The following is a 24,845-nucleotide window of genomic DNA, read 5'->3' as shown; positions in this document are numbered from 1 at the left end:
GGTGCAGTAAGTGATTTTTGAGAAACACTGTTGGTATTTGAAATCAACCCAAACAAAAACACCCCTCTCGTCATTGCTCCGCCCCCAAAATGCACGAACACGCAATGCAAGAGTGGATGTTTCTTTATCACAGCAGAAGCGAAGCAAAATAATGCTTTGTGAAAAATAAAGCCAAGATGATGAACAAACAACAAGGAAGAATAAAAAAATTAACATACAGTTCACAAGAGCATACCCAAGCAAGAGTTGGTTGTTAGTCGTCAGCAGAACAGCAGCTCCAGACAATGACACTCAAAACTGTCCTGTTACTATAGCTAACATTACAACAACAGCATATCTTGGTTCTGTGAAACATAGCAAAACCAATGTTACTCACTTATGTATAACCCCTCTGATTCTACTCGTAGTGCTCCGAGCGGGATTTGAACTAACATTTCCAAGTCAAGTCACCTTCATTTATATAGCGCTTTTAAGAATATGGACTGTTTCAAAGCAGCTTTACAGTTATAATAGGAAATTAAAGTAACAGAGATTGTTTTGGCTTTACAGCAGCTCTAGAATAAAGTTATTGTCCAGCTAAAGTTAGTTTTGATTGATTTACTTCCGTTGCAAAGATCATTAGTTATTTAACTTTTTTTTTTAAATCTCTGCGCAAGCTCTAAAAACGCAAACCTGTGAAATTACTGACAGCGTGCACATGCGTATTACGTGTTTAGTCTATAGGTATGCGCGTTTGAATATATATATATGCGCAGGCGTGTAGTCTTTCTTTACAAATTGACACTTCAGGACTGCATTGTCGTTGTGTCCAGGCACAGGTCCTTCATCAGATCTGGATACGGCCTGGATACGGCGGACAGCGGTAAACCTCGGGATAAACAGAGAGACTAATATTAGCGTAGACGCCGTTCTTCTTATGATGTAACGAGTACATCAGGGTTTATGGGAAGTGTTCCTGGTTCCAGCTGACCTAATATATGCAGCCTAACACTGAATTATAAAAGTCTATAATGTGTTATGTGTATACTAGGTCAAAGAGATGTGTTTTTATTCTAGATCTGAACTGACAGAGTGTGTCTGCTTCCCAGACAATGTTTGGAAGATTGTTCCAAAGTTTTGGTGCTAAATAGGAAAAGGATCTACCGCCAGCAGTCGATTTTGATATTCTAGATATTATCAACTGGCCGGAATTTTGAGATCGTGAAGGACTATAATGCATTAAGAGCTTGCTCAAGTACTGCGGAGCTAAACTATTAAGTGCTTTGTAAGTAATTAGCAATATTTTACAATTTATACGATGTTTAATAGGGAGCCAATGCAGTGTTGACAGAACTGGGCTAATATGGTCATACTTCCTGGTTCTAGTAAGAACTCGATCTGCTACGTTTTGGACCAACTGGAGTTTGTTTATTAAGTGTGCAGGGCAACCACCCAGTAGAGCATTACAATAATCTAGCCTTGAGGTCATGAACACATGAACTAATTGTTCCGCATTTGTCAATGAGAGCACATGACGTAATTTAGATATATTTATAAGATGGAAGAATGCGGTTTTACAGATACTAGAAATGTGACTTTCTAATGAAAGATTGGTATCAAAGAGCACACCCAGGTTCCTAACCGACAACGAAGGTTTGACAGAGCAGCCATCAAGTGTTAGACAGTATTCTAGGTCATTACGTGAGGAAGTTTTTTGTACAATAATTAGAATCTCTGTTTTTTCAGAATTTAGAAGTAGGAAATTACTAGTCATCCATTTTTTTTTTTTATATCAGCTATGCATTCCGTTAATTTTGTGAATTGGTAAGTTTCGTCAGGGCGTGAAGAAATATAGAGCTGATTATCATCAGCATAACAGTGAAAACTAATGCCATGCTTTCTAATGATATCTCCCAGGGGTAGCATGTACAGAGTGAACAGCAACGGTCCTAGTACTGAGCCTTGTGGTACTCCATACTGAACTTGTGATCGATAAGACATCTCTTCATTTACTGCTACAAACTGAGAACAGTCAGATAAATATGATTTCAACCATGCTAATGCAATTCGACTAATGGCAACATAATTTTCGAGTCTATTTAAAAGAATGTTGTGGTCAGTAGTATCAAATGCAGCACTAAGATCGAGTAACACTAATAGAGAGATACAACCACGATCGGATGATAAGAGCAAATCATTTGTGACTCTAATGAGAGCAGTCTCAGTATTATGGTACGATCTAAATCCTGACTGAAAATCCTCACAGATATCATTTCTTTCTAAAAAGGAACATAGTTGTGAGGATACCGCCTTTTCTAATATCTTTGACAGAAAAGGTAGATTCGAGATCGGCCTGTAATTGACTAATTCTGTGGGATCAAATTTAATCATAGCCAGCTTAAAAGTTTTTGGTACATATCCTAATGACAAAGATGAATTAATGATATTAAGAAGAGGATCTATGACCTCTGGAAGCATCTCTTTCAATAGCTTAGTCGGTATAGGGTCTAACATACATGTTGTCGATTTAGATAATTTAACGAGTTCAGTAAATTCTTCCTCTCCTATAGCAATGAATTAATTGAATTTTTCCTCAGGGAGACTACAATGCACTGCCTGATGCAATACTGTAGTAGACTATTGCATAGTTATCATTTTCTCCCTGATATTATCAATCTTGTAAGTAAAGAAGTTCATAAAGTCATTACTGCTGTGCTGCTTAGAACCGTCTGGGGTTGAAGCTTTATTTTTGGTTAATTTAGCCACTGTTTCAAATGGGGTTTTGTTTATTTTCTTCTAATAGGGTTGAAAAATAAGAAGATCTAGCAGATTCTAGCACCTCTCTGTATGCAATCGTCCTCTCTTTCCATGAAATGCGAAATACCTCTAGTTTTGTTTTCTTCCAGTGGAGCTCCATTTTTCTGGCTGCTCTCTTAAGGGCCCGAGTGTGCTCGTTGTACCACGGCATTGGACTATTTCCTTTAATCTTCTTTAAGCGCAAAGGAGCAACTGTGTCTAAAGTGCTGGAAAAGAGAGTCAAAAGTTTCTGTCGCAATATCGAGGTCCTCTAAGCTATCTGGGATGCTGAGGAGATGAAACTGATCAGGAATATTATTAATAAAGTAATCTTTAGTAGCAGAAGTGATAGGTCTAACATATTTGTAACACGGAATCGGCTTTGCAGCCTTGGCTAAATGAAGTATACACGAGACTAGATAATGATTTCCAGCATGGGAGGCAGGCGTACTAACAAGACCGCAACCTCTACAGTCAGTTGCTCTCGCACCTCTTGAGGCCAGGGGAGTGAGGTTTACCTGCACAGCTCTTACTAGATGTTTTCAGGCCTTCCCGCTACGGTCTCTCCAGCGCTGGAAAGCTTTTCTAATATTAACACGGGTCCTAAAGCTCTTGTCTGATCATAAACCTTCTTTTCCATTGCTATTCCGCCATCTCTCTTTCTTCAAATCTCACTCTTGCTCACTCTCTCTCCTCCCCCACCATGAGTGGACACGCCCCCTACTGCTGATTGGCTCTCTCATCTCCCCCATCATGAGTGGACTGCTGATTGGCTCTCTCTCCTCCCCCAACATGAGTGGACACTCCCTCTACTTCTGATTGGCTCTCTCTCCTCCCCCATCATGAGTGGACACGCCCCCTACTGCAGATTGGCAATAAGTGTGTTGTGCTGCTCGGTCCGATACACTTTCTACAGCGTTTCTCAGAAATCGCTTACTGCACCTTTAAAGAACATACACACATACACCAATCTGTCCCATGTGTAAGACCTGGGTGTACTTTTATATCATCCAAAAAACTATTTTTAAAGTATTTTGAGGTGGCTGTGTTCTGTTTTCTGCACAGCATAATAGTGTCAAAAAAGCAAGATCTATGTTTGAAATAGTTTGTTTAAAGCCAGAATGACATTAATCAACAACATGCATAACTACACGTTTTAAAAAAATTGATTAAAAACATTTATTAAACTTTACAATTAAACAATTAAAACCTTATATGGTATGGTAGGAATGTAAATTTACATAAATTCCCATAATCGATCCAATCATCAATTAATCTATTCATTGTTAACCTTAACATCTAAGATCCAAAGCGGGGGAGTTATAAAGGCAGCATTTGCATTACATGGTTCAAGTGACCCAATTCCAATTTTTTCCTCCCATGTGGCACAGATCGGATGTGAGCCCCAAACGTGTAAGCAGGAAAAAACACATGGATTCCGATATTTTTAAATCGATTTAAGGCCTCACTCATATGTGGAAATAAAGCTGATATGAATCTGATATGTACATTTGCGTCTGCCATGTAAGTGGACAGACTGGATATCCCCGTCAATGCGAGTCATACGGCATTGAAAAAGCGTACAACTTTCTTTGTGTTAAGAGATCAATGGTTTGCTGACCTTTAAAGATGGTGCAGAGAGATCATTTAAATCCATTGCAAATCGTGTCATTTTTACTTCCCTTTCGGCCTAAGCTTTTTAGTGTCAGTACGTCCATCTTTGGTTATTTCACCAAGAGTACAGTGTAAATGCAGATATTGAATATGGGTCACTTTTAAAAGAAGATGTAAGCTGGTTGTCAAAAAAATTGGATATAGTCAACAAATCAGAAATGGGTATTAAGACCTGCAGTGTAAATGCGGTCTAAGTTATCACAATATTTAACAACCATTTGTTTAACCAACGCAAAATAGGTGTCATTTTAAAATTTAGAAGCTTGGCTTTATAGTGAATATAGTGAATATGACCATCACTTAAGTGCGCTGACATAATTGAAGTGCTTTTTTATAAAATCATAATACAGATAAACCTGTATCATATATCGTTGAAAAGGCCTCAACTAGCAGAAAACAACAAGCATATTTCTTTCAGTTAGAGACCACACTATACAAAGTTTTTGCATGAAAAAGCAGCGGAGACGCATATGTAAACAGTATACACATGATGCTTTTGCACCATGTTTTTGTTTGTGATGTCGTGAAACATTAGTAAACCATAGTTGATCCCATATCCTTATTTAGTGCAGGTGGTCTTGAACGAGCCCAAACAAAACATAAGATAATACGTAGATCACGGAGTGACATGCTGCTTGGCTAAAGCTATTGGACTTCCAGGATTCAATCGTGTCGCAATCATGGCGCAGTGTTTGTCAACATCATTTGAAAGTTCAACCACTGGAAACTGGATCTCAGGTGTGGTGAGTGGGAATAGTGGGTATGGACGATTTGTGTAGAGGCCAATTGGACACTGTTTTACAGCTGGAGCGCGCTTGGATTGGATTGATCGCTCAGATTGACAGTCTTGATTTACCATGTGCCATAAAATAGGATCTAAAGCTGAAACAGCTCTGGAAGATCATCACTCATCCACCAGGATCTTATTACTTGTTCTTTATTCTATGTACTTTGATTGTGGAGTTTACACAATAAGTTCTTATGTTCAGTACAATTACTGTCCGGAGTGTTGTTTTTGGACCCTTGGTTAATTATGCTTCGAAATAAACGGCTAGCCTATAACTAATCCATTGCATGGCTTGAAGACATTAATACACTTAGAATATTAATTCTTTTTTTCTTGTGTGTCTGCTGGACTTGTTTTCCCGCCTCAAAACTACGCCTTCTAATGATGACCTTGTTTAACTGACCGTCCATAAGTTTTATCGAAATTATTATCATTAATCGTTAGCATCCCTAGTATATGTTGTTGAAAAGTCACACCAATTGTGAAAAATATATTTATACATCATATAAGACATTACAAGAATTGATTATGGAAGTCTGAAAAAGAAAAGAAAAAAGGTGTGCTTTAACTAAAGTTACAAATGTTCAATTAATGTACTTAATTATATTTAAATGCATTTGTTTACCATTAATGCTTGTAAGTGCAATCGGCTGTAAATTTCAAAGACAATAAAAATAATTTTGAAATTACATATAAAGATGTACTTAAGTGGGTTGAAAAGCTCAACTAATTGCAACTATTATACATTTTCATTTAATTGCAAATAACATTCAGTTAAGTGTCTGAAAACATTATATTCAATTTGCACATAAGTATATTCCATAATACGTATGTTTTTAAAAATAATCAAGCGCATGACGAAGGAGATATAGGAGACTTTAATTCAATACATAAACAAAAAAACATACAACCACCTATCACAAAGAACTGTAATAATGCTAGACAAGGGACTGACTGAAACAGAGGGCTTAAATGCATTGGCAAACGAGATAATAGACAAGACACACCTGAACAGAATACTCAAATCAATTAGTAACCATAGTGACAAACAGAGAGATAACAGAGAACTGACCTAATTAACAGACAAGAGGGTGAACAACGAAACTCAAACATGAACCGGACAAAAAAACAGATCAAAACACAAACTGAAAACATGACAGTACTTCTTTTGCACAAGGGATCCTTCTTATTTATTTTTTCATAATTACCTATTTTATTTTGCATTACTTGGAGGTGAAAACAGGCTTCCACAGATAGTTATTCCACACAAAAGCAAAAAGACATTTGAAGCACTTTTGGGTTTCAGCCCACTGGGTCTAAAACATTTTGTTTCTGCCAATAATTTTCATTTTCATGCATTACTGACTAGTTTTGGCACCATGCCATGAGTGTCTGCTGTTAGCACAGTGTATCTATAGGTAGTTAATATTGAATTCAAATGATGTGCACATTGTCACAGGTGTGCAAATGTGAATATATCTGACATTTTACAAAGGCTTTAAACAGATCCAGTCATTTATAATGTATATCAATCTTTCATGTATTATAGTCTTTCATTTTAACTCTAGTGTTACATAACATGAAGTTGGTTTTGTACTGACGCCAGACTAATCATTCCCTTGATATGAATAATCATGTCTTTTGGTGTGCGTTCAAAGCATCAAGATCCAAAAAATAAAAAAAATAATCATATCCAATAAAATGAAGTCAAATTTTTCAAGTCACTAGATTATTGAAAAATGGACATTAAAAATAGACATGATTATGTTTTATATAACACATTTTAAGGGTAGAATTTACAGGCAAAATAATTATATTATATAAAGATTTATTAAATTTGAGCACTAACAAACAAAACACACAAGGCAAAACGTGACCAGAATAACCGGTAACTGAACGGACAAAGAACTGAAAGGAACACAGGGCTTAAATACACACAAACCAAACAACGAAATGAATAACAGGTGCACATGATAATCAAATCAACGAGAAACCATAGAAATGAACTGAAACACTAGCCTGGTTAAAACCAGACCATTCTCAGTAGTAACTGAGTTATGGTCTGGCAAAGCTTCATTAATAACTCATTTCCAAAGGGGCGTCACCAACGGACGTCGCTCAAATGCCTCTGGGCGCAATTGGATAGACCTAAAACCAATCAGAGTGATCGTCATCGTGTAAAGCCATATGCTGCGTCCCAATTCGGCTAAGTTACACTACGCCATAAAAGCATGTACTCTTTTTGTGAAGAAAAGGTATTTACTTTTGAATGTGTAGCAAAAAAGTAGGCAAGCTTTGGGACATACTACTTCGTCATCTTTATCGGATGGATCTGTCGCGTGCATCCTGTCACGTAAACTGCCCTGTCAATCATCTTGTCACAGTTAAAATCCTCTATTAAATCTAATTTAATTTCCTACCGTTTCGGAGAGAAATGTAGTAGCACGTTCATCTGCCAGTGGGTCTTTCATGGAGACTGTCCTCATGTGTTTGCAATTTGAATATAATAATGCATTTAAAAGTTGGTGCGCTTCACCAACGGACGTCGCTCAAATGCCTCTGGGCGCAACTGGATAGACCTAAAACCAATCAGAGCGATCGTCATTGTGTAAAGCCCGCCCCAACGTTTCTGATTGGTGCCGCGATTTCGACGGATTAGAAATGGGCTTGAATGAGCTCTTTGCCAGACTACTTGCAGAGCAAATCTAAATTTGCCGGAAGTTGTCTGGGTTTTCCCAGGCTACTGAAACACAGGAAACTGAACTAAAACACATGCCAAACAGAGATTACAGTTTGCTTTCACTGGCCCTGTCCCAAATATATCCCTAAGGCCTCCCGATCTTCCTCTGAGTTCACACTTTCGTGAAGTATTGGCGCTTCGACTGTCGGGAAGAAGGGGGCACTCGCAAGCACCCTTCTGAAACCGAATGTGACAACTGGTACACCCTACGGTCTCATGGACTTGACGGACATGCGCACACAGCGGCCCTTGTAAGTCCACAAAACCTCAAGTGCCATTTGGGACAGGGACACTATTTTCCTTCTTTACAATCATACTGTCTTGCTAGCAAATTAATAAAATCCCTTTACTGTGACGCTATCTGCAATACTTTTCAAGTGGAGGTCAAAGGTGCATTGAAGCCCTGGTGTGAATCATGTGAAAGTGACTTAACAGATCTTGACACAGAAGTTTGCACATTTCTCTGTGATGTGCCATGGGGAATAATGAGAAGGCATTTTCCACTGACGCATAACAGGGCACACAGGCAAGTCCATTCATGTGACAGCATGATAACACAATCTGACAGGGAACATGAATGTGGAAACATAAACCTGCAACAAAGGTCGTTCATTTCTGCACATGTGATAAGATTGTGACCCGATCCATTTTGACTTGACATGGCATCAAGTACACTTCCAGAACAATACATCTGGACTGCATGCACAAAGAGGCTTGAATATGGATGTGCCACACTGCTGACAAGACCACCTGCATACATTTTCATTCTGGCTCAGGCTGGTTTATGCTAGTCAGTGCCTGTTTGGTGCTGATCTTGCTTGGTCATGCTGGGAGACAGTGAAAACGTAGTTGGTGAAGTTAGTCAACAAACTCCAGCCTGATGAAGCTGGTTGACCAAGGTAGTCATGCTGGTTAGGCTAGTTTAGAGGTCTGATGTGGACACCAGCACCAGCATCCAAAATAAAGTATTCTTTTGGCCACATTATTAATGCAACCACAAAGCTGAGTACAGGCAGATGCTTGCATGATTCTGCTTCAGATATGTGTATACATTTAGTAAAAGTAAGACATTGCTGTTTATCTGTGTACCACCACAACTTCACTCAATAGCTATTTTAACATTGTTTCAGAGGATTCCTAAAAAACTTGGTTATCTTGAGATGATTGTCAGTTGTTTGTTACTTTTATATGATTTAGTTGTATGTTACAACAATTAACTGTCTGTTACAATATACTTTTGCTGTGTTGCATCATTTGTGCAAGCTTGCTAAATGTTAACCTGTGTGTTGCATTATGCATGTTAATGAATGTTGTTACAGTGTGTGTATGTTAGCATATTACTGTATGTGTATGTTAGCAGTATGCATGTTAGCATTACACAGTATGTTACAGTATACATATTACAGTGTGTCTATTTTAACAGGGCTCATGTTAGCATGTTACAGTATGTGTATGTTAGTAGTATGCATGTTAGCATGTTGTTACAGTATGTGTATGTTAGTAGTATGCATGTTAGCATGTTGTTACAGTATGTGCATGTTAGTATAGATGTTAGCATGTTATGGAATGTGTATGTTAATGTTAGCAGGATGCATGTTAACATGATGTTATAGTATGTTAGCAGGATGCATGTTAGCATGTTGTTACAGTGTGTATGTTAAGTAGTATGGATGTTAACATGTTGCAGCATGTCTATGTTAGCAAGATAAATGTTTCATATTGTTAAAGTATGTTTATGTTAGCAGGATGCATGTAAGCAGAGGGTTGTTCCATAAAAGATGCAAAGAAAAGCAGGGATTAAACTCCAAAACCCGACTTGAATAAACCTAACAAATAAGTTGGGGCTAAAGCGGTTTCATAAAAGGTCATTCAAGTTCACGCAATCCCACTAATTTGATCCAGGTTTATCTAGTCTAGATAACTGCGTGTGCACGCGTTTCTTAAGCAGCCCTAGACGTCGATCATGGATGAAATCGATCCACCATCAAACAGCGTATACTTTGTGCTGTTTTATGCGTTTGAGACATGGTGTTTGCAAAACTTACATTTAACAGGAATATTCTCCATCTTTAAATCTTAGAAAGTCGTGCAAATATTTCCATTGTCCTGCTAAACTTCACACTGAATGAGCGCTGCTGCGCGCCAAATAGGAGCGCAATAATTCTGACCAATATATACATTTTGCTTGGAAAATTAATAGGCTATGCGATATTTTATAACACCAGAAATATCTTGTAATTATAATCATTTATCTTTAGGATGTTGGATAAGTTGCAGTGAACTTATAGCTCATTACACTCATATATTTTATACTTAAAATAATAATAAAAATTGAACAGAAGTAATTCAGGGAAGAATTTTTTAAGAAACCAAATATAATAAAGATACAAAATATAGTTTTGGGTTTAGGACCTAAGCTACTTAACAAAGATGACTTATGCTTGTTTAGAATGCTGAGAATTACAGCTTTTAAAGCAATAATTGTTTTTTTGGAGAAAGCAAGAATGTTTGGTTAGATTTAGTTTATACAGTACATTATGGAGAGGATAACGTGAAATTAAGAGCAAAAGTATACATTTTGAAAAGATATGTGCAACTCTAAAATTAAAGAATATTCCATAAAATAAAGGAATACATATTAGCCTACATTAATAACTATTTGTATAATTGTGTTAAATGTGTTTGAATTGAAAGACATAATAAGGTACATAATATACACTCACCTAAAGGATTATTAGGAACACCTGTTCAATTTCTCATTAATGCAATTATCTAATCAACCAATCAGATGGCAGTTGCTTCAATGCATTTAGGGGTGTGGTCCTGGTCAAGACAATCTCCTGAACTCAAAACTGAATGTCAGAATGGGAAAGAAAGGTGATTTAAGCAATTTTGAGCGTGGCATGGTTGTTGGTGCCAGACGGGCCGGTCTGAGTATTTCACAATCTGCTCAGTTACTGGGATTTTCACGCACAACCATTTCTAGGGTTTACAAAGAATGGTGTGAAAAGGGAAAAACATCCAGTATCCCATACACAAAAGAAATATATTTTCTGGATATGTTTTGGAATATATGCACATATTTGAAATTGGCCCAATAAATATATTTCATACTTATATTTCATATATTTTTGTTATATTTCAGAATATATTTCAATGTATTTGTTTCTGTACGGGTCCCCAAAAGTGTCAAAAATATATGTGGCATATATTCCAAATACATTGAAATATATTCTGAAATATAACAAAAATATATGAAATATAAGTATGAAATATATTTATTGGGCCAATTTCAAATATTTGCATATATTCCAAAACATATCCAGAAAATATATTTCAAATATAATTCTTTTGTGTATGGGATGCGGCAGTCCTGTGGGCGAAAATGCCTTGTTGATGCTAGAGGTCAGAGGAGAATGGGCCGACTGATTCAAGCTGATAGAAGAGCAACTTTAACTGAAATAATGCGGGGTATTTTTTTTTTTAGATGATGTCTCTCACAGTGGACATGCACCTACGATGACAATTTCAGACCCCTCCATGATTTCTAAGTGGGAGAACTTGCAAAATAGCAGGGTGTTCAAATACTTATTTTCCTCACTGTATATATGCTAAAATATTTGTTGTTGGACATTAGATGTGCCTTATTTAGAATTTTAAACCTACAAATGTATTTTTATGATAGAAATAACTGTAAAGGGACTATTGTAATGGGGTAAATCAAGTGTAGGCTAATATAGCCAATTACTAAGCTCAGATTCATCTTACCAGTTAAAATGTAGTCTGTGCTTTTGTAATTATTTTTTGTACATTTTGTGATTTTAACTTCTGCTTTATAAGCTTTTTTTTATTTTATTTTAGATTGTAATGTTCTAATGTTCTAATGTTCTTCTAATAACCATAAAAATGTACTACAGCTGCCAAATAAAACCAGTGAGAAATGTATTCATAAATCTTTAAAACTATCTAATTAAATCTTGGGCACAAAACATTCAGCCAGTAAATAAAACCTGGATAATATATATTGTATGTATGTATGTATATGGGCCATTCTACAGAATTGGTGCAAACTGCTGTCCCTCATCCAAAAAACACATTTGAAAAGCATTTAATTATTAAAATCTTACTGTAGATGTTTACTAAGATCCTTCAATTATCTATTGAAACCCACAATAATATTTAAGATATCAGTAAGCTTTATATATATAAAATCATAATTTATGGGCTACTTTCAATTAGGAGGTGGCTGTCCCAAACCCTAACCCCTAAATTTCAACTTGTGAAAATGATATTGAAAAAAAATTAGCAAATTTTTCCATTCTTGTTTAAAAATAAATAAATTTTGTTTTTGTTTTAAAAAAATTTATATTTTATTTTTAAATCATGAAACTTTATCTAAAAAAAACGTGTCCTGCATTTTCATTTTCATCATTTTGAGGTAAATGTGTTCTAAAGTCTAAAAATCTGCGTGTAACTTTAAGGAATGTCACTACCAAACTCATTTTTTCTGCTATTGAGAAAACTTTTTTGGATGTTATTCCATAAAATGTAGTTGTTATATGTGTTCAACTGTTCTGACCAGTGATTGCTAACCATGTGCTGATTAGCATCTTCAAGCTAGGCTCGAAAGTATCTAAAATTGTCACTACCAAAACAGTCACAACCGAAACATGTCTTGAAGTTTCGGTTGTGACATTATTGTTTTGGTAGTGACAAAAGGGAACACATAATCCTTTATTTGGAGGAATAAACTACATTTCAGTACAGTTATGCAAATAATTACTACTGTAGTATGTTTTAGTAGTGTTTTAGTGTTTTAGTATGCAAGATTCTGTTAAAATTCTGTAATGTGATGAGGTTACAATTACTTAAGGTTGCAGTCCATGATACTAGCTTAGGTGTAAGGTTGTTGTCAGTAATGTTAATTTCTATGATTAACTTGACAGGGAGAATGACATAAAACACCAACATGCCTAAAAAAAATAAATAGAAAAACTACAACAGAGAGACAGAGAGAATACAAACAAAGGTTGAGGGAAGACCTAGTGAAGTACGAGGAATACTTAAGGAAAGAAAGAGAAATAAATAAGAAACGAAGGGAAGAAGGAAAGTTGAAGAGTATCAGTGAATTATCTGACAGGGAGCAAAGACATGTCAGAAAAGCACGGAGGAAAAGACAGAAAAGACACAGGATGATGGTGAAAAGACAAAAAGAGGTGGAGACATTTTGCAGGGCTTCCACACCACCTAGAACTTCCAGTGAGGGTGATCAGACACCAGTGCACATACACACTGGGGGTTAGGGTTAGGGTTAGGTTAGGGTACACTCACACACACACACACACACACACACACACACACACACACACACACACACACACACACACACACACACACACACACACTACAGTGGTTCTGGAGATTTATCTGAATGAGGAAAATTATTCTGAAATTAATGTTTTATGTAAACACACACACACACACACACACACACACACACACACACACACACACACACGCACACACACACACACACACACACAGTTCAGTGGTTCTGGAGATTTATCTGAATGACTCATAAACAAAATGTTGAAAATGTGAAAATAAAACAAAGTGGTTCTGAAACAGTCTACATTGTAAGTTGTTTTTTGTTTTTTAGGAAGAAAAATCTATGAGCATACCTCTTCTCACTTGCACCTCAAGACCCAAAGTATAGAATAGCTCTAGGTGTTCTTATAAGATATTTACTGTCAGATGTGTGTCTGCTATATGTACTGACTGCATATGTGCATCATAGTTATTTATTTATATTAACATAAAATGTGGACAGTCTGATTCAGCCATGGCAAACTAAGTATTGTGGTCACTACCAAAACATTACTGTCACTACCAAAAATGTGCAGTCACTACCGTAACATGGGATGTTTTGTCAAAAATAAAGTATATTGAATTATCAACTAAGATGTTATGATAGTGTTTGGTTCAATGCATATTCAAACTAATGAATCCTTAACTTTGAAATCAGTACGATAAACTTTATGTCTTCTACAAAGAAAGGTTCAAAATACAACAAATCTCATAAATTACACTTAAAATATTATTAAAATTATAATCTTTATTGATTTAACCTGTAAAAATATTTTAAAAAAATAGAAAAAATAGATATTTATAAGGTAGATGTAAACAAAATCTTAATAGGTCATTATAAGCCTTCTTAATAAATTATTTAATATTGTGTTTCGGTAGTGACAAATTTGGGGAGAAGGAAAATATTCCAGCATTTTCTGAAAATACAATATGAGAATTAACTGCACAATTACTCGAAAAGCGTACCTTGGATATTATACAATTTGCATACATGCAAAATTGGTGGGAAAAAACAAAACAAAATCAAGATGTTTCCAACTCTGACTTTGCACCAATTCTGTAGAATGGCCCATATATATATATATATATATATATATATATAGGCTACAATGAAGACACTATAGACCTACAAACGTGTTCAATTATATTGTATACTATCAATTGTTTATGTAAAAAAAAAAAATATATATATATATACAGTGCAATGCATAAGTGAATACACCCATGCTAAAGTTGACTTAAAAGAGGAATAAAAAATCATATTTTGGAAATTTAACTTAATGCCTTAATTTAAAAAATTAGGAAAAATCCAACCTTTAAGGACACCAATTTTCTTTGTGAATGAATAATGTATCATAAATAAATAAATGTTCTTCCTTAAAATACATGGTGCATAAGTGAGTACACCCCTATGTTAAATTCCCATAGAGGCAGGCAGATTTTTATTTTTAAGTATTTTTATTTATTTATTTTTTAGGATACTATGCATCCTGATAAAGTTCCCTTGGCCTTTGGAATTAAAATAGCCCCACATCATCACATAGCCTTCACCATACCTAGAGATTGGCATGGGGTACTTTCCATAAGATCATCTCTCAATGCAAATCAAACTAGCTTTTAGGCTAACTGAAATAAAACCATGCCAATCTCTAGGTATGGTGAAGGCTATGTGATGATGTGGGGCTATTTTAATTCCAAAGGCCAAGGGAACTTTATCAGGATGCATAGTATCCTAAAAAAAAATAAAAAAAAATACTTAAAAATAAAAATCTGCCTGCCTCTATGGGAATTTAACATAGGGGTGTACTCACTTATGCACCATGTATTTTAAAGAAGAACATTTATTTATTTACGATACATTATTCATTCACAAAGAAAATTGGTGTCCTTAAAGGTTGGATTTTTCCTAATTTTTTAAATTAAGGCATTAAGTTCAATTTCCAAAATATGATTTTTTATTCCTCTTTTTAGTCAACTTTAGCATGGGTGTATTCACTTATGCATTGCACTGTATATATATATAACAACGTTAACAAACATTTCATATACAATTTAACACGTTTGTAGGTCTATATTGTCTCATTTATCATTGTAGCCTTATTTAAGTTGATTTTCTTAACTGTATATTTATTTTTGGACTGATAATGGTTAATAAAGTCAAATAATGGTATGAGAGAGTGTCAGTCATTGTGTTCCTGTTGGTTAGTGTAAGAGGATCTGTGTAACAACTGAGGCTTAGCCTGACAGTTAGCCTGCCCTGGACCAAGCTAGTTTCCCAGCATAAGTTGCCAGAGTAACTGAGTTTGAACTATTTTAAGTTTGCTTTATGAAACAGAATCAACCGACAATAAGTCTGACTAACCAAAATAAGCCTGGCTTGTATTCTAATCTTGTTTTATGGAACAACCCTCAGGATGCATGTTAGCATGTTGTTATAGTATGGTCCATGTTAGCAGGAAGCATGTTAGCATGTTGTTATAGTATGGTCCATGTTAGCAGGAAGTATGTTAGCATGTTGTTAAAGTATGGTCCATGTTAGCAGGAAGCATGTTAGCATGTTGTTAAAGTATGGTCCATGTTAGCAGGAAGCATGTTAGCATGTTGTTACAGTGTGTATGTTAAGTAGTATGGATGTTAACATGTTACAGCATGTCTATGTTAGCAGGATGCATGATGTAATCATATTGTTAAAATATGTGTATGATAGCAGGATGCATGTTAGCATGTTGTTACAGTATGTGTGTGTTAGCAGGATGCATGTTAGCATGTTTTTACAGTATGTGTATGTTAGTAGTATGATATTAGCATGTTACGGAATGTGTGTTAACATGTTACAGTATGTGTTTGTTAGCAGAATACATGTTAGCTTTTTGTTACAGTATGTGTATGTTAGCAGAATTCATGTTAGCATGTTGTTACAGTATGTGTATGTTAGCAGAATTCATGTTAGCATGTTGTTACAGTATGTGTATGTTAGTAGTATGGATTTTAGCTTGTTACAGAATGTGTATGTTAACATGTTACAGTATGTGTGTTATCAGGATACATGTTAGCATATTTCAATATGTGTATGATAACAATATGTATGTTAGCATTTTGTTACAGTATGTGTTTGTTAACATTAATGTTACAATGTATGTTAACAGTATGTATGTTAGTATGTTGTTACAGTATGTATATGTTAGCAGTATGGATGTTGTCGTATTTAATATGTTTATATTAATATAATGTATGTTAGCATGTTATATTATGAGTATGTTAGCATTATAGTATGTGTATGTTTAGCATTTTATATGTTAGCAATATGTATAATAGCGAGAATGTCAAGTACACCATTTAAGAACCTTACTTAATTCATACAGTACATGTCACACCCCTTAATATCTTTCATCGCTTAAACATACCAAAGAGAGACATTTTGCATGGAAAGACAACCATAGAGAGTGATGTTTCATAATTTTCGCAATGCAGGAATTGAATGATTCATTAAACTGTATGAAACCTTAAGTAAAATGTTCATTGAACTGCATACAAAAGAAAACCTCAACAACACAAACAAAGGGTTTGCTAACGGACTAAATTGAAAGATTAATTACATTTTTTATAGGTCATGTCAGGCTTAACAGGAAGACAAACTATTTTACCCCTGACCAAGTCTGTGTGTAAATAACTAGAAGGCAAAAGCTGCTTTAAAATGTGCCGTAAGTGCAATAAAACTCACTAAGTAAGAGTATAGTGTAACCTAGCGAAAGTTTGGCACACCCTGCAGTCAAAACTACATTTCTTTAATTTCAAAGAGATAAAAGGAAGAAGAAACCTTATATATGATTAAATCATGTTCAGACAAGCTCAACACACTTGTTAAAGTTAAAAAATATACAGAGCCTGAAGGACAATTCTATATGGGCCAAAAGAATTAAATAGCCTATAATGACTTATAACATGTCCTTTGTTATGGCGCGAATAAAGCCGCGAGTCTTGAAACCATCATACATCAACAATTCATATCAACAAACAAGCAAAAAAAAAGCAGAATGCTGACAGTAAACAACCACACTATAAAGGTTACCAGGCATATCAATACCACTTCTTTTGGTTTAGGAATTTGTTCATACCACATTAATTCAAAAATAACTCCATGACTATTTCTTCACACGCCGACTATAAAGATTAAAAAGCCTATTCTCATTTCTAAGTCACACATCAAACTCAGTAAAAGCACTTCAAGATGAATAATATGAAACAGTGCCATATGCACCCTGCATAATCTTTCTATTTGTGGCTCGTGACAAATAAAGCGTTACCCTTGGCAACCCCACGGCTACTGCACAGGCCTATTTGAGTGATCCATGTGTGTTGAGGGATAGAGCGTGCAGGTATGTCATTAAATAATTCATTCCCACACTAATGAAGGGCCTATGAACACATGTGTACTTCCATCTATAAACGACTGATGTTAAACCCTCACTGATCCAAATATATGACAGCAGCGAGATGTATTCCCTTACCAAAGTACACAAACACAGCTTTTTCCTAATGTGCAGAATATCTCTGATATCACAAACACTTGCATACAGGAAGTAAACTGATTGCTGCGGACAGCTTGGATTTGAATTGCATAGAATATGCAGAAATGCATACCGCAGATAAACAAACCGAAGCGGGCACGCTCAAATGCCAGGGTGCACTTGTTTAATGTTTCATATAGACCTACTGGTTAGTTCAAACAGTCTGATATATTAGGGTAATCTTTCATGATGCAAAGTCTGCAAAATGTTCAGAATAGCAACTAAAATGTATTTGCTTATCTATAATCATGATAGGGTAGGTTGAAGCAATTTGTGGAAAGTGTTGACAACAGCATTTTATTTATGTTTACTCCCATTGTATCGTAGGCTATTACTGTGTTTTGTAGTGTTGAGCGCTGTATGTTGAGCGCATAACATTGCTATGGCCAATCCAAGGAGTTTAAATAAGTCACTGCGTAGAAAAATCTGCCTCAAAGCTAGTCTTGTTCATCGTGATCTCATTGACTGGTGCTCCTTTCTGGACGACTCGGAATTAGGAATTTTCCCACCTCCTACTTGGAAATAATGTCTGGAACGCCGTTGAAGCGGGCCATCCGACTTGTGAACTCGGGGCGAATCGATCAACCCCCACCTCAGCGAGATGCGTCATTTGACGTCACTTCCAAGATGGCGGCAAGTCCTGCTTCCAGCGAGCATAGCATAGAGAAAAAAACAAACTTTAACATTAGACATTAGTTTTATACTGTATAATGAAACCTTATTTTTTTATTTTGGGCAGCTGTTTTCAAAGCAAAGCTGTTTTTTTTTTGTTTTTGTTTTTTGCCATAATTAACACAAAAACACGAAATGCTTTCAATATGTGAACATGACGCATGATTGACTGGAACTCACTGAGGTTGGAAGTAGTTCAGGAGTCGTCTCATTTTAACCAAGTGTTTGCACAATGTAAATAAGACAATAGTCAGCTTCATTGATTACAATGGGAGTTTTCGTGAGCTTGGCAGAATAGATCTGCTGTTATTGCTGCTGATCAAGTACGACATTTGCTACTGACAATACATACACAGACACGCTGCTGTGAGCAAGTAAGACATGCTGCTGCTGTACAATAGCGTACATGAATTACCAGTGGCAGATCTATACAGGTGGAGCTGGGGAAGATGGAGGGTTTCTGAAAGCACGCTGCAACTGCTACAGCAAATGCTGAACAAGTATTTAAAGGTTGAGCAGCTCATTGGCTACTGATAAAGCAGGAACCAATCAGCTGTGCCCTATAGAGAATGATGTGATTGCAAGCAGATTGAGATAACGACCAATCAGCCATCTAGAGTTTCATGACAGAACTGGTATTTAAATGCGGGAGTGAATCTGCTAAATTATAGTTCTGCGAGAGTCACTGATTAAATTGTGATGACTGACATTGTGATAACCATATCTACATTTTGGCATCTCATGACTTTGAACAAAAAACAAGGATGGAACAGTTTAACCCGTTTGGTGGTTATTCTTTAAGCAAAATTATATTAGTGCATACATTTTAAACAGCACCCTCTATGGACTGGATATGACATGCAGAATTTTCATTTAAATTCTTTTAATCAACATTAATAATTGCAATTAAAATACCAGGAAAATAATTGAAAAACATGATTTTTGATGATTTTCATGATTTATAATAGTGCAGCTCTAATTCATTGTATATAGTAACACTTTGCCGCAAATAATAGGTCCACTAGCCTGTCCGCCCTGGTCATTATGCCCTATACCAGCGAAAGAGATGAAATCCTTCAAGGGCACTCAAAGTGTCATCTTGTCACCATGGAAATGTCAAACAGGTATGCTGCTTGAGTAAGTCTCACCCACACAATACAGTGATTTAAGCTCATACAAATTAATAGTTAAAATGGCTTCTGCTGTAAATTGCAAGTGTTCTGCATGGGGGTTATCCATTTGTAACCTGTGGTATTCAAGCATAATTACTGTCTATTTCATCAAATCAAGCTTGAAGTTAAATTTTTTAGATGCTGAAAAGTATAAATTTCCTAAATGGCATAAAAATAAAGGTTTGCATTAGATCTACTCATGGAACAATGAATGTCAGAATGTCACGTCTATCATGTAGGTTAGAATTACATGTACCTTTTTAATGTACTCTTTCCCTAAATTAACACGTCATTTGTCTTTCAAAATGACAAGACTTAAAATGATGTTAAAAGGAATAAACTATAGTCTCATTTTCAAATTTCAAAGTCAGGTCAGGTCACTCAAATAAAGCTGATATTCTACATTTTCAAATATTTTAAGCTACTTTCTTTAGTGTTCAACTATTTCCGAATAAACTGCCCCTACTGTAAATGGTGCCTAACAACAGAATTAATTGTGGTTTGTTGCTTTATAAGAGTGCATCATCATCCTTTTTAGATGGCCAGTTCTTGGCCAGAATAAGCCAATGTAATGCAATCAGGGCCCAAGATTAACTTTTTACCAAATCTGCCAATGGCCGGTGACTTAAGAAAATTTACCATGCAGCCATAAATATTTACCAGCCCCGAAACAGATTAATCCTTTATTGAAGTTACAAAAGTTATTCAGTCTAGAGCAGTGAGTGATTTTCTCTTTGTCTTTTATGTTTGATTAACATTAAAAACACAGACAGCAGCAGGAATATTAGGCTGCTGTCACTTTAAGAGCTAATGCACAGATCCAATATACTGATACATGTGTGTTTTCTTTCTCAACTGTTTTAAGGTCACTAAAGACATTATCAAATGCTTACGAAGATACTTGTCAAGACGGGCATTTTAACATGAATTGCTTTCTTCTGCTGAACACAAAAGAAGATATTTTGAAGAATGTTGGTAACCAGACCGTTTCTGGACCCCATTGAGTTCCATACTATTTCCCCCCCCCATACTATGGAAGTCAATGGGGTCCAGAAACTGTCTGGTTACCAACATTCTTCAAAATATCTTCTTTTGTGTTCAGCAGAAGAAAGAAATTCATACAGGTTTGGGACAAATGATGACATTTTTGGGTGACCTATACTTTAAAGCCACCATTTTGTCAAAAAAAACAAAACAAAAAAACACTCACACTCTTCTCTCTTTCCTATGGAAATTACTAACAAATTAAAGTTGAAGTTTTGCTGTTACTTTTTAACTGAAGCAGGAACCATAAACCATAACCACAATGTTATTTTAGACATAGAGCTGTGCTTGCTAAGTGCCAATAAGCAATCACATTTCAACTACTTAGAAGAATAACCATCCCGGGCTGCGTTTCTCAAAAGCATCATGAGCTAAGTTGATCGTATAGCGAACATTGGTGGTTCTTGCAATGCTTTTGAGAAACGCAGCCCTAAACACATTAGCAACCATGTAGCAACAGCCTGGCAACCACCCAGAGCACTTTAGCATATTTCCGGCAGGTTTTTTCATGGGTAAGCAGCACTCCCTGAAGAAAATGTCAATATCCAGTTCATTTTGAACCATCAAATTCTATTTTGTAAGAGCTAAACGTGGAACGGACAATACACTGACCGACACATCCAATCATCAGGGTTCCTGAGTCGTCTTCTCAACATAGAAGCATTTCCTATATTCTCATCGAAATATCTATTTATAACTATATTATGTGATAGTCCAGATGTTTGACTATAAAAGATTCTCATATAATGACATCAATGACATTACATGAATCCAAATAAATTCTCACACATGCTAAATTGATGAAATATCCCTCCTATTTTGTATAATTAAATTCACTTCAATCAAATTCGCAGCACTATGTATTTCTAAAAGACTTTTTAACTGGAACAACAGGCGTTTCGAGCCACTCCGACCTCAGGGGTAACTGACTGTGTGTGCATTATAATTACATAGTGTAACAACCACTTTTTATTGCATCACCTCAGATAGAATTATGTTAAAAATTGTGTAGCACACAGTTTTAAAACGGACCATATGGTTTATATGGAGAGACGTTTAATGATTGGATATTTGGAGATTTTCTGCCAGATCCTGCAGGCTGCCTTTCACACCACATCTCCTCGCTTCTCTTTCATTTATGTCCTTTACTGTCCACCCGTCCTGCTCTCCTCCTCCATCCCCTCCCCCACGCACCCCCACACGGTTGCTATGTCTCCTGCCACAAGGCCATGTCACTTCCTGCGACCGCAGACACCAGCATGGGCTTACAACGCTCCTGCCGCCCCAAGGGAAAACGTGCCATCCGATGCCTTGCAGAATATAAACACGTTAGACGTTACAAAGACTGTTTTTAAAGGAAGATGGAAGCTGATGCTGTCACATCCCCCAAGCTGAACTGGGAAGCAATGAAGGTCCCAAAGCAATACCAAAATGGATTATTTCTCACAGCTTTTGGTTTGGAAGAGGTTTCTCAGCTGGAAACTCATCTTCTCCATGGAGGGACCGTGCACATCTAGGGGTGTTCAATGTGAAACAGCAACTTTCGAACCACATAACGGTGGAATGAATCTGGATACGGAGTGGCCGCTTGCCAAGCAGACAGGCAGAGATATAAAAAGATTAGGACAGGAAGAAAAGTGGAAAAGAGGCTGTAGCTGTACTCAGCCACCGTACAGGAATAACACCAAACACACACACACTGTGTTATCTCACTAAAGAGTGTTTTTATGTAACACCTGTAAACACTTTTATCCTCTTCGTGGTGATGGAAGAAGGCTGGAGGTTGTGTACATAGCAGCTACAAAAAAAAAAACATGGACTCATATGTCTATGCTCACTCCGTCCCTCCCAATCCTTGCTGCATGCGGAATACAAATCATTTTAGTCCCTGAGAAGCACATTATCATTATTTTTTTATTGTCAGGTAGCCTAAAAAAATCAGCTTTATGTGTTAACATCTAAAAGGGATATTTCACCCCAAAATAAAAATGTTGTCATCCTTTACTTAAGCTCATGCCATCCCTGACCTGTATGACTTACTTTCTTCTGTCGAGCATGAAGATATGTTGAGGAATGTTTGAACTGTTTTTTTTTGTCCATACAATGAAAGTCAATGGGGTCCAAAAACATTTTTCAAAATATTTTCTTTTGTGTCCTTCAGAAGAAAGAAAACCACACAGGTTTAGAACAACATGAGAACAATATTTCTTTGACAGTTAAAAATATGACTTAATTAACTTGACTTCATTTGGTTACAGCACTGAAAGGTATGTTTACAGGTCAGATCAGGTTGACATAACTCTTCATCCACTGTTACAGCACAGAAAAGCTGTTTTTAAGATCATTTTAAAGAAGTGGTGGCTGCATTTAAAATAAAGTCTGCATATGTGACACTGGCTTGTTCCTTGTTTTTACCCTCCTTTGAAGGCGACACTTTGGAATAGATATGCCATTGCAATTAATACAGAGAGGCGGAGATGTGACGGGGGAGGGTAAAGGATGGAGGAACGGTCATGGCTGGGGGTGGAAAAAACTATTTAACATTATTATGCAGGAGATGCCCATCCCCCTGTCCCATCTCCTAACTGACATAAGGGAAAAATCTCCTTGCACCTTTCAAAAGGGTCATAGGAAATCAAATCTACCAATCAGAAAGAGTGTACAGTGCCATATCTGCTCGACTGCAAGTGACATTAAGATGTGTAAAGAAGACAGGCTTACTGGTCACGTGATCAAAACAGTGCATTGTAGATTGAACAAGGGCTGTCTCTTTGGATGCAACAGTAGAAAAATGTGGTTTAAAAATTGATTTTACCTGGAATTTAACCTCTCCTCAGGGTTTTATAGGTCTTCAATTGTATAGGAGTAATGTTTTCGTTGCGTAAGATATTCTCAGTGTATGAAACATAAATAGATTTGAACTAAATAGAGTTCAGCAGGTCAACTTTCCATAACTTCAGCACCATGGACAGAGAACAACTTCCTACAACGGCATTTGCAGCTACATCAAGAAAAACAGGCCTAATTTAATTTCATTAAAAGTGCCAATAATGAAAATGTCAACTGGAGAATGTGCCTTCGAGCATTATTGACATGAAACGCGAATTAGGAACAATTACCGTTCACACATTACATTTCTTCACAACAAAAGCAAGATTGTGGACAAATAAGCCAAACTAAATCACTAGTGTTGTAAAGCCCATAATGTGGAAATCTTACCTACACGATGGTTAGAATTGAACCAGAGCACATCTGCAGAAGTGACGATGCTCCAACGAGACGGGCACGAGCTTCATGAACGAGTTTTAACTGAACTGTTACGGGATCCGCGTAAGTGACTTTCGTCGTTTTCCCCCCTCGACTTTTGGGGTCCTAAAACGGCTTAAAACATGAAGCGAATGGGGTGAATAAAACAATAAATGTGGCGTATTAACAATCTCACGCGATTTCGTTGCGAAATCAAAGAGTTCCTTATTTCATATCCGTTATGGTGGAGTTGTCAACATCCTGAGAGACTTTTCATAGACAGTTCCTTGAATGTAAGGAAAGGTAGAAGCCCCGAGAGCACAGTATAGTAATTTAGAACAGAAAAACTTGTTGAGGTGACCAAAAGTCCCTTTCAATAGTTTTCAAATCCGCCTTCAAATCCGTTTTCAAATAACTAGTTCTGCATCGAAGACTGGTCCGTAAAATGAAGTGCCGTACAAAACGCTGTTCCTTTAAAACGTCCTCAATCGCAACATGAAAACCTTCGCAGCTCTATATCACAATGCACTCAAGCTCCATGTGTTAGTGTCTTCTCTATTCCTCCTTCTCTTTGTGCGACGAAATACTATGGACTGTGAAATCTCAGCTGGTTTGTTCTCCTCAGAGCTGAGCTCGCGACGCTGATGTGCCGTATATGTTTGGTGTCGCGCGAGATAATTGCTGCTGTTTGTCTCGTGCAGCTGAAGTGCACTGTAAATCTGCCCGCGCGCGGAGTGGGCTGAGACGGTTTTACAGTTCCGGACACTGACTGACGATATGCGGCTATCAGGAACTGAGAT

The 24,845-nt window shown here is 36.5% G+C and overlaps 1 protein-coding gene across 1 annotated transcript in view; it reads right to left on the bottom strand.

Annotated features, from left to right (window-relative positions):
• Positions 1-24,845, bottom strand: part of LOC311285108 (protein FAM163B-like) — a 36,135-nt gene extending 11,290 nt beyond the window's left edge. The window contains exon 1 of the mRNA XM_084400568.1: positions 24,019-24,845. The gene's annotated coding sequence lies outside the window, so the exon portion shown is untranslated. The remainder of the gene's footprint in view (positions 1-24,018) is intronic.

This window comes from Rutilus rutilus (assembly GCF_951802725.1).
Source record: "Rutilus rutilus genome assembly, chromosome: 25".
Lineage (NCBI taxonomy): Eukaryota > Metazoa > Chordata > Actinopteri > Cypriniformes > Leuciscidae > Rutilus > Rutilus rutilus.
The sequence above is the reverse complement of the archived record's forward strand: the minus strand, read 5'-3'. Positions and strand labels throughout refer to the sequence as shown.